At 36.0% G+C, this 19,547-nt stretch overlaps 1 protein-coding gene across 3 annotated transcripts in view; it reads right to left on the bottom strand.

The window, feature by feature from the left end:
• The window catches only part of nrg2b (neuregulin 2b), a 97,436-nt gene that overhangs the window by 71,985 nt on the left and 5,904 nt on the right, over positions 1 to 19,547 (bottom strand). The window lies entirely within an intron of this gene.

Here is a 19,547-nt window from a genome sequence, read left to right as displayed (position 1 = left end):
TTTGGACAAATTTGGTATTTTGAGCTAAAATTTCACAGACAAGTTTAACAAAGTTTACAAAACTTTGGTGCTTTATAGGGTCAACAGTAGGGTTGTCACGATTATGAAATTTGGCTGACGGTTAATTGCCTAATAAATTGTGACAATTATGACGACTAATTGCCTGTTTTAGGGCTTTGACTAGGGCTTTAGGGCTTTAATTCATAGATTTTTTTGATTGTTTGATTAAATAATTTTTACACGTTGTTGTGATTATTTAAATTGAATATTTTAACACATATTTAAAAGTAATTATTTAATGAATATATCTTTTAAAAAACTGAAAAACAAATCCCTAAATTTAAAATAGCTGTTTTGGAAATGTTTTGTAAGTTTTGCAGCATTTCTTTAAATGAGGTTTTTTCTTTGTATTAAATGGCTTTGCAATATATCCCTTTGCACTGTCAGTCAAGGAGTGCCAGATACTGTCTCGTTAATACAGGCGCTGCAGTTCCCCCTCGTGTTTTTTAAAGAGAAATGCAATCATTGCGGTGATCTGAAATCATCACGATGAGGTCAAACAATTTAGAGGTCCTGTTCTTTCTGTGTTTTTGAAGCTTTGATTGTGTTTACAGTGCGCAATATAACATGTTTATGTTTCACGTGTAAAAAACGTGGTATTTTTCAAACAATTTACTTATCTGTATAGCGCTGGTTTCACCGTCCTAAAAACGGGCTGATGTCTTCCTTGTTATATAAGTCCCTCCTTCAGAAATACGTATCGAGTTCTGATTGTGTAGTTTGTTTAACGTGTTATGATTCGATAGCAGCTTAGCTTGCCGTTAGCTTAGCTGGCAACTGACGTATTCCTGTGGGCGGAGTTTAGTTAAAAAACTACTGACGTCATTAAAGCAGGAAGTAGAGGGCTTTAGTCCAAACCAGCCGTTCGCTGTAGGCTTTAAAAGGCAAATTCTGTTAAAGAAAATATATCGCCTGGCAGTGAACTTTGAGCTTTATCATTTTACAGGTATTATTTATGCTATTATAGCAACATAACACACTAACTAGGGTTTAAAACCGGGATCAGAAAGAACTTGACCTTTAATTCGTTCCTTTTTGGTAAATGGCTTCACTTATTAGCTTAAACTCCTTTTTTCATGATCCATATATTTGATTTTATTTGTTAATAAAACTATATGAATATAAATAAACACACCGTTTACCCTATTGATATTTTACTCTGTTTCACCCATTTAACATTGTTGACAGCTAGCTACAGTATGCTTCCAAACGCTTTTGCAATACAAATGTAGAGTTCTTGTCATGCCAGTATAACACGCATCAGACTGAAGCTGAAATTTGAAAAAGAGCGAGAGAGACAGCAAAAAGAAGTGAGTATGTGAGATGAAAGAAAGAGAAGATAAAGGAAAGAGAAAATTCCTTACGGCGTTGCCACAGATCATCGCTTGATTTTATAAATGTATTAATAAATGCTGAAATTAACATGAACTAAGATTCATGTTAGCTAATGCATTAACAAATACAACCTTATTGTAAAGTGGTACCAAGTTTTCTGTATCCAACTGCTAAGATGAGGATGCTGCATAAGTGTGTGTTTGTGATAGTAGGGTGATGCTTGAACCCAGCTAAAGACACCATCAACCAATCAGATCTTCCCATCTCCCCCAGCCAAGGGCTGCATACTCAAGGTCAGCTGACTTTCTCAGTCACACACATCCCAACCCTATAAAAGTGAGATGATTGTTCACGTCAGCCTAACTGCTGTAATAAGCGCCTTTTTTAGCACAAAGACCTGACATGCTCTCAAATCGAACACTGTAATCCCCCACCACACACACGAGTGCTATTAATCATTACCATCCCGTGCTGCAAATATAATCGTCATCGTTTGTGTAGACACAATAGTGCGAGACACATTTATTCTGTTTATTACTCTGAGACTGCGATTTCCATATTTATAAAGCCTCTCTGTATGTGTGTGTGTGTGTGTGTCTAAGACAAACCTCTACTGGAGTCTGAAATCAGTGTGATATCTGCAGCACGCAGCTGTCACCATGGTTACCACTCTTAAGAGAAAGAGAGAGAGAGAGAGAGAGAGAGAGAGAGAGAGAGAGAGAGAGAGAGAGAGAGAGAGAGAGAGAGATGCGCACACACACACACACACACACACACACACACACAGACAGAATAATTAAACAATTAAACAATTAAAGGAGCAGCTACAATGTTTTCCCGTAGCTGACGGTTCTGCGGCGCCATTGGTTCGGCAGTCAAAAGGAACAATGAGTGAAACTGTGACCTTTGACCTGAACATCACTCCGCAGAGCAGCTTTCTGCTCTTTCCATGTTCCCTGTCACCTCTCTAGGGTGCGGCAAATAAGAGTTCTCGACTCAATATCACTGGCAGTACAATTTTACTGAAGAGCCCTTCTGACTACGAGTTTAAACACACACACACATCTCTTTCATTAGTGCTACAAAATCCATCACTCTATTCCCAGTCTCTCACTCTTGCTATTTGTAGTTCTACAATTTAACATATGTCAGAGATGCAGCGCGAAAACACGTTTTAATGTGTCAAGCTCTCGATCCAACGTATTCGCTTTGTTTGGACAGCAGCATCTTGAGTTTTTCAAATGATATTCAAAAATCAGCAGCAGGCTAAATTAATATTTTATTTTCTATTCCTGGTTTTGGTAGCAAACTTAAAATAGAAAAACTTATTTTGTAGTGAAATTCTCTGTACTGAACAATCACTCTATTCACTTACACAGACAAAGAAAATTGTTAAATAAAGTTGATCATTTACAGTAATGTCTGATTGATGCATCTGTTCCATATATAAATCACATTAAAGGGACACTCCACTTTACACTACTTAGGGGACTACTTTCGGGCACTGTGTACTATCATTGCACCTCCTGCAGCCATGGTACAGCAGCAAAGCCCTTGATCATTACCCCAGAATGAGAGTAGGCTATAGTTCCTAGACATATCTGCCTAGAAAATCGCAACTTATAAATTTCAATCGGTCTTTGTACACGATGTAACTACAGAAGAGTCACGTTTTAAATAGGAAAAATATGAAGAGTTTCGTTGCAAAAATCCTTTTTTTTTGTCAAAACATGTTTATTATTATGTTATCATGTTATTATTTTGTTTTATGGTGCTACTTAGCTGTATTTTTTAAGTTATGAAGGTTTAAATCAATACAAACCAACTGCAGTTGCATTGAAATTAATTGGAATGCACAACCAAAAAACGAGATTTCTGAACAATTAAAAAAACGGTGGTTATCTCGTTTTGCAACGAAACTCTTCATATCCAAACTCTTTGGTTATTTTTTAGCGTGATGTTAATGGTCTAATCAGATTCAATGGATTGCGCTAAGCTATGCTAAAAGTGGTAGCGCCAGACCCGGAGATCAGCTGAATGGATTCCAAAACGTTAAAAATCAAATGTTTAACTGTAGGGGAGCTGGAAAATGAGAATATTTTTTTTAAAAAAGGGAGTGTCCCTTTAAAGTGCACCTATTTCATTGCTTAAAGTGACAGTAAGTAGGATTTTAGTGTTTTACTAATCAAAATCAATGTCTTTATTCATAAATACGTCCTCGTTGGTGTCAAATGACCTCTGCCAGTATAGGGATGGGAATTGATAAGGATTTAACGATTCCGATTCCATTATCGATGTTGCTTATCGATCCGATTCCTTATCGATTCTCATTGGGTGAGGGAATAATCACAAATTTGTATGTTTGTATTAGCTAATATCTGTTCAGAAGACCCAGAACAGAGTATACACAAATTATGTGTAGCAACCTCAGAACAAACTTAAAAGTAGGTGAGCTACTTCTTAAAGTAAAGTCCAGGGACCTATAACCTAAGGCAGTGTTTCTCAATCAGTAAATATGTGATAGGACTAGGAATTAATAAAACAGAACTAGACTGACATAAAACATGCAACTTTTGGTCATGCATGCATTTGTTATTTTCTTTTGAAAAGACATGATGCTGGACAAAATACAGCAAATACAGAAAATTAACCTACCGAAATGCAGAGGCATCTACTGTGGCAAACGGATGCAAACCCTTTAACACAAACTTAGTCACTGTTCGGCAGAGGTGGACACTACTTGAGTATTTTAGTTTCATTTTCCAAGCATCTGTGCTTTATCAAGAGAGTTGTCTTGGGAAATTTCTTGGGATTTTTAAAGGTGACATAGAATGATTGGGTATTTATCCTTGTTCTGTGATGTGATATGTAGACAAAAAAAATTTTGTTTGGGTCTGTAATGCCTTAGAAGCTTCCTAAAAACCTCTCTCAGATAGCTCTATTAGGGTGGGGGATTTTAAACAAGTGGTTTTGCACCTATTTGGCTCCCCCTACTGGCTTAACTTGCAGTCTCATTACTGATTGGCTGACTTTGCTGCCACTCAAAAAATGTAGCCAATTATTTTAAAGTGGAGGGGCAGTTAGATGCCTGTGATGTCATAAGCATCAGTTTTTTAAGATTGGGCTGTTTTCTGGCTGACATTTCTAAAAGAGGAATTTCTATGAGACTGAGATGTTTAGCATGTCTAACACTTTTTGTATGTTTGTGAATGTGGGTAGACTACCATTATTCAACAAAGAAGGTAAAAATGTTTTTTTCATTCTCTGTCCCCTTTAATGTACTTAAATATTAAATATAAACCAAAAACTTGAAATTATGAAGTGTAGTGCAGTTACGTTTATGATAATATGCTTTGGAATGTATGTTTTAAAAAATAAAATAAAAAAATGATAAAATACAAATACTTGAAAATGTACTTTTAAGTAGAAATACTTAAGTAGTGTCCGCCTCTACTGCTCGGTGAAATTAGTTTATCCTCGCCTCTGTCGTTTTATTCCTCCCTGCCTCTGTAAACGGAGTAGCTAGAGGTGCACGAGAGATACTTTCTGCACTCTCTCTGAGCCAGTGTGAGAGCCAGCCAGACTCTGGCCGTCAGCAATTTGATGGACAATGACACCGGATATTATCCGTATAGTAAAAGTTTACATAATGAAATGGCGCTCAAATTAACATTAACACATTACCTTCGGCATTAATAACAGATGGCGTCTCGTTAGCTCCGCTGGTGCTTGACTCGCTGGTGTTGTTGTGTAATAGTGTATCAAACACGCGTCACGCGACAGTCCTGCAATGCGACCGTATTGTCATATTTCCCCGTGAAAGTTATTGATTCAACTGCAACACGCATTTGGAAAGGCGAGGCGCTAGAGAGCACTGTTCGTTTGAATGCAAAATACAATTTCACCACTAGATGGGGGTAAATCCTACTTATTGCCCCTTTAAAACAACGTTATTTTGTGTTTTTTGTATAATACAATGTGTTAACGTGGTTTATGGTTAAAAAACACATTATTTTCTACACACCATACATTTTTGTAGCTCCAGATATACTGCTTTCCTCAAACGCATTGATTTTGTACAAAACTCATCGATTTGAAAAAGCGCCGTGATTGGCCAGCTAATATGACCTGAATACCTCTGATGCAGTGGCGGCTTGTGACTCCTCATCCGAGGGGCGCTAATTCAAAATAAGTGTTCGGAGTATCATGTGTGTGGTTTCCTTTTCCAAAATATGTGTCCTGCGTGTCGAGAGAGTGCGTTAAAACTTTTTATGGTAAAAGAGACAAGACACTCGCAAGACACTCCCGTAACATTAAACTCTGATTACGCATGAGATGATGTGAGTATCTGGCAAACACGATCGTCTCTTTTATCATAAATCCTATAGACGCGTCTGCAGCAGGCACTTATTTTGGCAGGACACCTGACGCACACACGATCTCTCAAAGTGCAGAACAAATATTTTGAAATTACGAACCACACACATGACGGGCTACATACATGTTGTGACGAACTTCGCATCGTGCGCCTTCAAAAAAAGAAGTCACCAGCTGCCACTCCTTTGATGTCAGCGGGATATGTAACGCTCATTACCATGTTTAAAAGATTCACTTACAGGCTGTGAGTCAAAGCGGGAGGAATTATGATAATGTCGGTCTTGTCTACACAACCAATCCCAGGAAGTAAACTGTTAACTACAATCCGTGTGTTTGTTGTAGTCCAAGAAAAGAGATTTACGTCTGAGACGTCGCGTCATCGTTTACTTTGGGTTTTGTACCTTTTGCATATCGTTAACATGTAGCCTACTAATACACACTTACACACCAAAGGAAATGTAAAATCATGAATCGGACCATAGTTGCTCTTTAATTAAAGGGATAGTTCACACAAAAATCTAAATTCTGTCATCATTTTCTCACTCTCATGTTGTTACAAACCTGTACAAATTCCTCCGCTCTGATGAACACAAAGGAAGATATTTTGAGTAATGTTTGTAACCAAACCGATCATGAGCCCCATTCACTTCCATAGTATTATTTTTATTTACACTGGAAGTGAATAGTGCTCATTATCGGATTGGTTACAAACATTCCTTAAAATATCTTCCTTCGTGTTCATCAGAATTTTTTTATACAGGTTTGTAGGGCTGTGTGCAATTAATCGTTTTTTGCACATTTCGACGTATTTCGATTAGTGTGCCTCATTCTGTTTCTGTCATTTTGTTTTGTGTTATAAATCCAGCAGGTCATAGGCAGCTGCACTGGTGTGCCTCTGTCTGTGCGCATGCATATGCACACACTCACGCATCTGTCCTAAGTTAAGTCATTGCAATCAATTTATTTAAGCTACATTTAAACAAAAAAAAAAATTGAATACAAAACAAAACAAAAAAAACTTTTGTATAAATAAAGCTTAAATAAATTGATTGCAACCACTTACCTACAAAAAAAAAATGAAAATTGAATGAGTCAATTTTTTACGTTATGGACGGTGCGTTTGCTGCCAAAACATGCGCTATTTGCCTTAAATGCGTCTTCGCCCTCAATTTGAAAATATTCAACTCGAGCGAAAAATTCGCATGAAACAAAGTTATCATGAGAGTAATCTAGAGCGAGTACCGCGATGCTCCGCGTTTGTTGTGTACGTAGCATAAGGCACTTTTAAAGGCACCACTGCTTTGACACGTGTAGCCTTCTGCAACAACACTAAACTAATGCATTGAATTGAGTAAAATGTGTGTAATTGAGTTTAGTAAATGATGACAGAATTTTCATTTGTGGGTGAACTATCCCTTTAATGCCATGAAAAATGTAAGAATCGTAGTTTCTTTAAAAATACCCTAGTTACCACTACTAATACTGGGAATTTGCTCTGTGTGCGAAATATACCCTTATTCACTACATTAGTAGTTCACTAATATAGCTGACTCGAATGAGTGAATGAAAATGAGTGAATTCAGACATTTGTTCTCGCTGAAAGCGCTGCAGTGCAGGGGCCATCTTCCGCCGAGAATCGAGAATTAATTTGACGCTAACTGCGAGTGTACATTGGTGGCACACTCAATGAGTGCACTCAATAATGATTTCGGACACCACTAAAAATCAATGTTTCCACAAATATACTAGTTTATGGGACGCACATGTGTTGCTATGATTACGCACATATCCCGAAGTTAACATCTGTGCTTGTTTATCGGACTGGCCAGCGACTAAACTAACCTCCGTAAGAAATACCTTGTGGAAAATAAAAACGTTTTGGTTTCCAAATGACAAGGGAAGAGAGTAAGCATGGTTCTCCTCTGTGCAAATTTGGCAGCCAGGCAAGAATTTAAGGATCTGTAGCTAACATTGCGTAGATTCATTTTACACATTAACTTTAGATCAGTTTAATAGTTGTTAGCTATTAGGGATGCATAACGATTAATTGCGATTAATCTATAGCAGAAAAAAGTTTTTGTTTACATCAAATATGTGTGTGAACTGTGTATAATAATTATGCATGTATAATTTTAAGAAAAAAATTATATATTAAGTATTTATATTAAATATAAATTAAACATAAATGTATATACACATGTAAACATTTCTTAAATATATACATGCATGTGTGTGCATTTATCTATACAAATTTATTATACACAGTTCACACACATATACAATGTAAACAAAAACTTTTATTCTGCTATAGATTAATCACGATTGATCGTTATGCATCCCTATTAGCTTTGATTTGAACTAAGGTAATTTACTTATTTTGCTGGTTACCAAAAATAATCTACTCTAGAGAGACTCTGTAGCTATTGATTGTATGTGGAAGTCCACCGAAAGTTAAATTTGGGCCACAAACGCTGTTTGTTTATGTTTTTGTTGCCAAAACCGTCTATAGTGCACTATTTAAGGGTATAGGGGGCTATATGGGACACAGCCTTGGTGTTACCCAAACAAAAAAAAGCTTCTTACACTGCTGTTAGCAGGTTGCAGTTTTACTTATTATGATTATATAGTAGTATCAATACTACTGTAGGTATATTTTGTCAAAAATCGCGAAAGCTATTTTTATAAGACGATAACGTGTAGTGTTGCCTTACACATGGGATCTACATCGACATAACAGGCAGATTCCCAATGGAGCCCAGAGAGAAGAAACAGCTGCTAATTAATAAAAAAGAAGATAAGAAAAAGTCGACACAGCAGGTCTCCGAGCCAAACGGGAACAGCTTACACTAGCATCACCTTCAGTACACTTGCACTTGCAGTACACAACCTATTAACACAAGAGTTAAACGTTAGCACAGACGCTGTTTCACATTTTCTGTATCACTACGGCGTCAAACCGCTGCTCTAGAAACAGCTCGCATTATGATGTCATCACACCATTACGTCGCCATATTGGCATGACCACACATACTACAGCTGCATCCCAAATTGCATACTCTATTTAGAGGGACACTCCACTTTTTTTGAAAATGTTCCAATTTTCCATCTCACCTAGAGACAAATATTTAACTTTTACAGTTTTAGAACCCATTCAGCCAATGTCTGGGTCTGGTGGTATACCCTTTTAGCATAGCTTAGCATAATCCATTGAATCTGATTAGACCATTAGCATTGCGCTCAAAAATAACCAAAGAGTTTTGATATTTTTTCTATTTAAAACTTGACTCTTCTGTATTTACACCATGTACTAAGACTGACAGAAAATTAAAAGTTGTGATTTTCTAGGCAGATATATCTAGGAACTATACTCTCATTCTGGTGTAATAATCAAGGACTTTACTGCAGCAAAATGGCTGCAGGAGGTGCAATAATATTACGCAGCGCCCAATAATAGTTCCCTTTATAACTTTCAATAGCAGGGGACTATTTCTGTGCACTGCATAATATCATATTAAAGAGTTTTAAATAGGAAAATTATCAAAATTATTTGGTTATTTTTGAGTGAGATGCTAAAGGTCTAATTAGATTCAATTGATTGTGCTAAGCTATACGGACTACCGGCACATCCGGGAACTTGACTGTAAATTTCGTCACCGCCCCTTTTTGGGGGATAAAAAAAGCAGCCCTTCCATTGGCTTCCATTCAAAATAGCGGAACAAAGCAACGTTTTTACACAGCCGGCAGGCGTAAATAACTTATGAAATCACTCAGATTAAACATGTCGAGTATTTATCTGTCATGTTTTTATATTGACCAAATTAAATATGTTAATGTATCTTTCGCGCTCTATGGCAGGCAGGGTGGACAGATTATTACTCAACATGTTTAATCTGAGGGATTTCATAAGTTATTTACACCTGCCGGCTGTGTACGAACGTTGCTTTGTTCCGCTATTTTGAATGGAAGCCAATGGAAGGCCTAGTCTGATTCCCCCCAAAAGTGGGCGTGAACCTGTTCAGAGACATTCTATGACGTTGCGCCGGTTGTGCGTATGCTAAAAGCATAGATATATACACTAGATGTCGCCTTTGGGTTTTAAGCATGTGTCAAAACCGCCGCCATCTTGAAACAGGGGTCTTGTCATAGGACATAGCTAGGTAATGCTACTATCTCCGCCTGCACTTCGAATTCATGGATGTTGCCAGACTTTTGTGCTGTGTATGGATGTTGGCCTACTAGCAATATGCATTATAGTTAGAAAAAGTAGATTTTCATAATATCAAAACTTAATTTTTTTTCTAGACTCAATGCTAAATACATGTCTGACTGTTGAAATGAACCAAAAGAAAACCAAGAAAATCACATTCATGCCGATTTATTTTATTTCCATTACACCATTGCCTACAATGACGCTGTTGCGGTGTTCCCCTGTTTCAAGATGGCGGCTCTATTTGACGCATTCGGTCCAATAAACTGCCGTAGCCAAGGCGACATCTTGTGTACATATCTATGTGCTAAATGTGGTATCGCCAGACCCGGAGATCGGCTAAATGAATTCCAAAACGGTAAAAATCAAATGTTTAACTCTTGGGAACTGGAAAATTCGTATTTTTTAAAAAAAAGTGGAGTGTCCCTTTGAGGTGGTGTGTGTACATTTTAGAAGCATCTAGTGGTGAAATTGCAAATTGCGACCAACAGCTTACCCTTCAATTTCAAAACCTATATGGCAGTGTTCTTCATTGCGCGGCTCGGCAAGCTTTAATTTGTGGCTCGCATGGCAGTAAATACTACAGTGATATGATCATGCAGGCATGCACTTTTTCTGTCTTTTTTGCTCCGGATGCTAACTTTGTTAGAAAACCATACCTATTAGATTAAGATGCACGTCGATAAGCATGTTTAATCACATGCAGTGCTTGCACAGAGCGTTCGTCATATGACATCAAAGTACCGCGAGATAAGATTGCTTTTTATGCTTTCGAATTGCTCTCGCAGCACAGTAATGTCACTCGCCAACCGTTCTGTGCAGCGCTGCATAAAAATTACGAGAAAGGTGGCCCCCTGGTGGTTTGGGGGGGGAACTGCATAAGCATATTATAGGAATGCTTAGCATTAAAATCCTGTTTTTGTCATTAAGGAAAATTATCTTGTCTCAGTTACAAATTTGACTGGTAAATGATAAAGAATGATTGACAGATTGATAAGCAGACATGCTATTTATGACTGGATGTAACTTTTGATACTTTGCGGTAAAGGTGGCTCTCCTATTGACCCTGACCTATCAGTGTGGCTCTCATGAAAAAAATAGTGAAGACCACTCCTATATGGTAACCACCACAGGACAAACATGTTGTTGTCTTAGATAACGTAGTGACAATACACGCTCCGTAAAACAGTTTATCTATTTAGGGCTACTGTAGAAACATGACGGCGACTTTCTAGTAGATAGAAATGGCTCATTCTAAAGTAATAAAAACAATACAGTTCATTGTGTAAGGTCTTTACACACCACTGATAATATAGTTATATAGATTTTATTGCATTTCTGTCAAGAGATTACACAATGCACCTTTAAGTAAGTACTTATTTTGAATAAGTAAGGTCTCAACAAGCTCTATAGTATGAATGAAATCCAGACGTACTACATTCGCCCTGTTGTCAATGTCATGTGACCTACTAGGGTCAGTTGTGTCATGTCATGTCCATTCATAAAATCCTCTACCATGGCCTCATGGGATGGGACAGTAAAGTGTCCATCAAAGTGCACACTTCAGAATCTAGCCAGATGAAGTAGGTCATCCAAGTACTTTTCACATACTATTACTGTGAATTCAGTTGACAGTAGTGTCACTTACTGTTTCTACTACATAGTAAGAAAGTATGCGATTTCGGATGGGATGCAGTCTGCGTTGTATACATTGGCCATCCATTCAGAATTTTTTTTTATTTGAAGTTAATTTGAACAGCATTACGATGGAAACTTTACACACACAATTTGTGAATTATTATTAATTATGAATTAAATTTTTGTCACAGTTGGCAAAAACACTTCAACATATGTATAGCAAATGTTCTTCTCAATGCATTAATGAATGTCAATTTAATAGTGCAAAGTAGTATTAGAAGTAACAATTATTTTTACAGATATATACTCAAACTAATCCTGTTGATTGATACACAGATTTTTCTGGTACTAATTTTGAAATGCATCAGGAAGCAGTCAGAGATCCATAAACCAAACACACTCAACACAAGTAAGATGCAACTATTGATTGCATGCTCAGCGATGTTGCAAAGTGGCTGTAGCATTAACAAAGCACTACAAAGTCCAATAGTAACACATACAAGTACTAAATAATATTTTTCAAGTATGCACTTCTGCTTTTGAATATACAGGAACCTTCCACCTGGCAAATCCAGCGATTACTTTTTCTTCAAAAGCACGTTGTAAACACAAATGTGTGACGCTTCCCCTAGTGCTGGTTAGAAAAAACATAGCATCTAATCTGATAAAAACATGTGATTTTCTAAAGTGTGACAGTGCACGTTAATTATGTGCAACCTAACTGCAATTGCGTGCTTGCTTACTGTGTCTCTGGCCTTACAATAACAATGACTTTACTAGATATACCGCAGAAACGGCACCTGTTAGTGTGATGGTCTTGAAAATGAGCTCAGCTCAGTCAACCTGCCCGAGTCTATGTGTTTCTATCAGTTCATTTCAATTAGACATTCCTGACACACCTCTCGGAGCCGAGGATACCGTGAATGAAGGCTGGGCGAGAGAGAGAGAGAGGCAGAGCAAAGTGTAAAAGAGAGCAAGCGGGCGAGCGATAGAAAGAGATGAGCGCAGTAAGTGATGAATAGTTGATGAGATGCTCGCAGGCAGAGCAGAAAAGGGGAAAGCTATTCTCTTTTATTCACCCCCTTCTCTTTCCAGTATGGTGGGTCGTGTGTTAACCCCCTCTTCTCTGTTGGTGCATCTGACTCTTTCTACCCATCTCATCTGCCTACCTCTTTCTATCCAGTTACTGTTGTTTTCTGCAACAGCAAGTCACTCGTACGGTTTCTCTTGTTTAATAATATCCCCCTTCTATTTTTCCAGAGATTTGTCATATCAGGACTGTGAAAGATATATATATATATATTTAAAATATATAATTTTTATATTGTGCTTAGGTTGAATTTGTGACAGAATTGTTTGATTTCTGACAGAAAGACAGACAGATTAATCTGCGCATACATTGCGGATCAAACATTTTTGATTACACAAAAAATGTTGACATTTTATATTCAAAAGTTTAAGCATTTGAAAAATGTCAAACAAAGAAAAATAATAGTGTAAAAATAAAAAAATATATGATTCTGCATCATTTCTAGGTTAGACATCAAAAGTAAATGTGTGATACTTACTGACCATGTGATTTTCATGCTTTCATTGAGGCACACATGACAACACTGATAATCGTGTTTTGCACAAAAATGCTTACTCAAAGCATTCTTAAGCTGTGCACTACAGTGTAAAATGTGCAAATTTGTACCTTAAGCTTGTACAGGTATCTGTAAAAAGTACACTTGCTCCAAACATTTAACTTGAAAAAGAAACATATATGTACCGTCAGGGGTTAAAGGACTAGTCCTTTTCTTAAAGAAAATCCAGATAATTTACTCACCACCATGTCATCCAAAATATTGAAGTCTTTCTTTGTTCAGTCGAGAAGAAATTATGTTTTTTGAGGAAAACATTCCAGGATTTTTCTCATTTTAATGGACTTTAATGGACCCCAACACTTAACAGTTTTAATGCAGTTTAAAATTGCGAAATGATTGTCATTTTTGGCAAGAAAAATATGCACAGAACCGCGTTGGCGGTCCTGTGACGCGCCAACACGACCTCACACAATACGTCATCATGTTAAGAGGTCACGGGTGACGTATCGAAACTACACCCCTGTGTTTACAAATGTGGAGAAAGAGGACCGTTCAGACGTTGTTGTATGTCAAATGATACTAATTACTGTGTTTGTGTCAGTTTATTGTTTAAAATGGTCCGCAAATGTGCGTTTCATATATGTAACACGTGACCTTTCCACATCACCACGCAATTACGTGAGGCCGCGCCGGCTCGTCACATAGCCGGAGGAAGACGAGAAGCTGTGCTGTAAAAGTGCATATTTTTTATTTTTCTAGCCAAAAATGACAATCGTTTCGCTAGATAAGACCCTTATGCCTCGTTTGGGATAATTTAGAGTCCTTTGAAACTCCGTTGAAACTGCAATTTGAAACTACATTAAAACTGTTAAGTGTTGGGGTCCATTAAAGTCCATTAAAATAAGAAAAATCCTGGAATATTTTCCTAAAAAAAAAAACAAAAAAAAAAAACATAATTTCTTCTCGACTAAACAAAGAAAGACAGCAACAGTTTGGATTACATGGTGGTAAGTAAATTATCTGAATTTATAGTTTTTATCAGTTTTTAATTCTGTGAAAAAGCAGAAAATAATCAAAATATTCAGGCGCAAAGATTATAGGTATTCCTCACAACATGAACTAATACTTTTAAGTTCATTTTACTTGAATGTGTTAGTTTAATGGATTTTGTAAGCGTAAAAGTTAAATCAACTAAACTTTTTTAAGCTTTGGCTAAAAACACAAAATATTAAGTGATGATTACTTCATTGTTTAAGTAAAGACAATATTTGGGTTAACAGTGCTGGTTGCTTTAAAAAAATGAGTTTATTCAATTTAAGAAATATTAGCTAAAAAAGTTGTGTAAAAATTATGTCAACTAATATTTTTGGGTTTAATGAACTCAAAATTTTGAGACAGCCATGTAACTTACTTATTTAAGTTGAACCAACAATGTTTAACAGTAGCTACATATGCAGTAAAAATTATGTCAAATCAAAATACTTTGTTAAGTTAACATAACATAAAAATATAATAATATAATATAAGTTAAACAATTTTAACTTGTTTTTATAAGTTATGTCAACTTAAAACTTAAAATAGTAGGTTACCAAATAGTTGTAACTTCATGCTGCACTTTTTTTTTTACAGTGTACTGGTACTTTAAAGATACATATTGTACCTCAATCTGTACCTAAATGATACATATGGTGGACTTTTTAAACTGCATCAGTGACAACTTTTGTACCTTTATTTCTAACAGTGCAAAGATATAGAAGCATATTTTGCAAAATATTCATCCAAAATGTGTTTGTAATAAATAAACTTTTACACCGCATCGTAGCACCTGGTGACTTTATCCAAAGTCTCTTATTTAATATTGCAGATAATCTATTTTCCTCTATTCAGTACAAAAGTAAAGAAATGGTGTCACAGCCTCTGGAGTTGCATGTTGGCATTCATGTAGCAAACTAAAGTCAACTAACTACAGATGAGAAATGTGTGTGTGTTTGTGGCAGGGGACCGAAGATAAACTAAGTGCTGTTCAATAATTCAGTGACTGGGTAAACTTCAACTGTCCTTCCCCAGCTTAAAGGACATTTACTATCTTTATAAGCTTCTTATGTAGCTCTATTGATCTTCTGGCAGACCTTCATATAATAGGGCAAATCTACATATCAAAATACAGGCACAAGCTCATTCTATATTGCATGTATTCGTCGGGCTGATCTCCAACTTGCTGTCTTTTGGGAGATTTGTCAGCATTACCATAATCTGACCAGGAGGTGGGGCTGTTTCTGTAACATAACCTCTGATGTTCTGCATGTCTTCATGGCTTAAAGGTTGTGCAGAAATGTTTAAGACCGCAGTGAAGTGAAAATGCAACAACGCTGTAATGAATGGAACTGGTGAAACGATGCACAACAGCGCTGATAAATTCATACCGTTTTGCATCTTTTTTTCATCTCAGCCGTAATTTTTCTGTTCTGTATTTGAAAAAGCACATGGTGACATTACTGTGAAATATAAATCGGTGGCAAATGAGTGAAAAAGGAACATGGTCAGCTAAAAATGCACTTTAGACGGCAGCCTGCATAATTCATACGAGCTCGAGATCTCTTTCAACACACGCACTCTTTCTCTCTTTCACAATCTTGCACATTCAAACTGCCTTCTGTCTCTCTCTCTCTTCAACTTTCAGTTTCTGCAGCACAGTTCAAGGTATGGTCACTGCTATCAGTCACATTTAGTACAGCCCAATTCATATCCTATCTGTCTCTCTCTCTCTCTCTTCTTGGTTCGTCTTTTTCAACATCTGCCATGCCTTTCAGTCTCTGAACTCTGATCTGAGCTGTGTTTCTGAGTGTACAAGTCTCTATTGATAAAGACTGCTCTCTGAGAGAAACGACAAGCATTACTGCAAACTAAAGCTCAGACTGAACCATAATAAGGGAGAATACTGAGATACATTAGGTTTAGTAATGCTTTGAATTAAGATTTAGTGACTGTTAGGCTTCAAGTAAATGTTTGCGGCTTTTAGTCTGAGCAATTAGCGATGCTAGACTATTAGACTGAATGTTTGATGTCCATCATGTCAGGATTGGGGCAAAGGTTTGAGGAACATTAAGTTTGGTTCAAATTAAATGTTACACTCATAAAAATGCCATAGAACCATCATTCAGTCAAAGGTTCTTTAAAAACATTTTTTTCTTGCATTTGTATAATATAAAGAAACTTTTTTTATCAGTTAAAAGAATCTTTTGTGCAATGGATGTTAAAGGTTCTTTATATGGCAAGGTGAAGCACCTGTCCTCAATTCATCTGATGCTTTCACTGTGTAAATATAACATCTGACCTACCTAACATATTTCTCTCTCTCTCTGTTTTTTGGTCTCTGACATCTTATTTTTTGGGGTAGACAAACGCCATTCTTATTAATTTGTGAAAAAAATTATTTATACTAGTGATACGACAATATCCAGCCCAGTCACACGAAATTACGTACACTGTAAAAAAATTCCGTAGAAATTGCAGCTGGGTTGCCGGTAATTTACCGTAGATTTACATTTATGTTTTTTACTGGCAACATTTTGTTCAAAGTTAAATGATCATTAAACATTTAAGTCTTTATCTTTACAGAGTAAAACTAAAAAAAACAGCATCAAGCAAAACATTCTGGGAAACAAAATCTTAAGCAAAAAACAGAAAAAGGTTGATGATGATTTCTGGTTCCCAGAAAACTTTGCATGAGGCTGGTATTGTATAGTTTTATTCTGTAAAGATAAAGACTTGTTAATATTTAAAAAAAATTTAACTTTGAACAAACTCTTGCCAGTAAATAACATAAATGTAAATCTACGGTAAATTACCGGCAACCCAGCTGCAATAACATTGTAATTTCTACGGAATTTTTTTTACAGTGTACCTATAGTCACATAATTTTTTCTTCTTTTTCGTGATACTGTCATGAATTTCCGCATTTTTTCGTGATCATATCACCAATTTCTGTTTATGTGTCATTGTCACGTATTAGTTTCTCAACCGTTTTGTCCTATTTTCTGTCCTATGTTCGCTTCGGTTTAGGGTTAGATTTACATAAAATTACCCAAACCCAACTCTAATTCTAACGCCAGACGACAATGTTTTAAAATTTAGAAAATATAAAAAAAATCCAATTTTTTTTTAACCAATACTTAAAGTGACTTCCTAATGCAAATACCAAATCTAACCCTAAACCAAAAATGGCTTGAAAATAGGAAAAAGCAGTTGAGTAACCAATACATGACAATGACACATAAACAGAAATTCATGATACGATCACAAAAAAAAAAAACGTGGAAATTTGTGACAGTATCACGAAAAAAGAATCAAAAAATTAAATGACTATTGGTACATCATTTTGTGAGACTGGGTATACTGCAGAGACCAATATATCGGCCGATATTTGGATTTTTGTATGGACCGATACATTTTTTTCAATCGGCCAGTAAATTTCTCTATTACTTACATTTGATGTTTGTTATAGTGGTCGATATGTTTTTTTTTCTTTTATGGCTAATGGCTATACCGATATTAAGAAAGCTTTATGGCCGATGTGAGGCCAATATAACACAAATGTTATTAAAGGTAAATAAGAGACAAACAGAAAATTGGTGAAATAAAAATAAAAAATTTTATGCATAATATTTATAAAATACATTTTAAACATATTTACAAGACATAATTAATGTGGATCTGGCATCTCAAGGTACTGTTTGAATAAGTGTGTTAAACTAGTGTGGTGTGTGACAACAAATTTAAGTAATAGATAAATTTACTGGCTGATTGAAAAATGTATCGGCCAATGTAGATAATAAAAAAGTCCATATATCGGCCGATATATCGGCCTCTGCAATATATTGTCCTATCACTAGATTGTAATAAAAAAGACACTCAGTGTCACTCAATGAAAAGCCAAAGTCTGACAGACAGTAAAATGACCAATCATTATTCACTTTTTGATATGACGTTGTGTTGTGTCACACACTTATTCAAATAGTACCGTGAGGTATCAGATCCACATTATTTATGTCTATTAAAAATAATTAAGTACTTTAAAAGGGTATATTTATACATTTTATGTATAACTTTTTTTTTGTTTCACCAATTTTCTATTTGTTTCTTATTTACTGTAAGAACAATGGTGTTACATCGGCCATACAGCTTTCGTATTATCGACATCCAACATATAAAAACTATATCGGTTGACCCCAAATTTTATACAATTTATTCATTTTTATTTTTTTTAAATAAAAATTCAAATATACAGTAAAGTGAACTGAGATGTAAGTTTAATATATATAGGCCAAAAATAGGATCAGGTTTTGTCTATCCTAAATCTAATGTAATATCGAACAGCTCTCATTGGACAAAGTGGGCTTACATACAGTAAAGCATTATAGCAAGGCTAAATATTCAATCATGTCCCTAACATAAATCAAATGTTTAACTTTTCTACAAATAGTCCCTGACAGACAATGTTTCTGTCTGGTATGCTAATCCAACTAAAACTCGACCAGGACTGTCTAAAAACAGAACAGGTCATGAAGAAACTAAAAAACTATGTAATGTGATTGAAATGTTATTTGTAATTTAATGGTACTCCATTACACCGGAAGAGACACTGGCATTAAAGAAAAAGAAATCTTATGGTTTCCTCTCTGTATATTAATGTTATTCACATAAAATCTCATGTTATGTTGAATGAAGTGGAAATTACATTGGTCAAGTAAAAAGCTAGTTAAAATATGAATCTTTCAAAACGTATCTATTGGAAATTAAAATGGAAAATAAAAAATTGCACGCTAGTGGGAATATAAATATCATAAGATGGTGTCTTTCTAACAAATACTGTCAAAATGGTAGTATACAAAACACTGTCAAAACCCTCACATTTCAAGCACACCTTGGTTAGTAATGTCAACTGATACATATAAAGCTATACATAAGGTTAACCATAATATGCACTAAGATGCCACTACTGTTTCAGACAAGTACCTCACAATCCCTTTTCAATAAACTCATCTATAAAGCTATAAAACAAAGTTATTAAAAGGCTCTCTGATGCATTAATGAAATCATGCTTTTAATGGGTTAGTGTTATGTCTTCTACACCCAGGCCAGAGAGATATTAACAGGGATGGGTAATATGCTGTAGATCAGGGCTTATCTGCATCATGAACGGGAATCCCTTTCTGAAGGGGCCTTGCCTGTGCCACCTGATCCCCTAACCAACCACATCCAGCAGATTTTCAGTTTCCCATCACGTGGTTTCGTGCCAACTATAAGCTAATTGGTATGTTGACGTCTGCATTATTTCACACACA

The sequence above is a fragment of the Misgurnus anguillicaudatus genome, chromosome 16 (assembly GCF_027580225.2).
Source record: "Misgurnus anguillicaudatus chromosome 16, ASM2758022v2, whole genome shotgun sequence".
Taxonomy (NCBI): Eukaryota; Metazoa; Chordata; class Actinopteri; order Cypriniformes; family Cobitidae; genus Misgurnus; species Misgurnus anguillicaudatus.
This window is presented reverse-complemented; position numbering and strand designations above follow the sequence as displayed.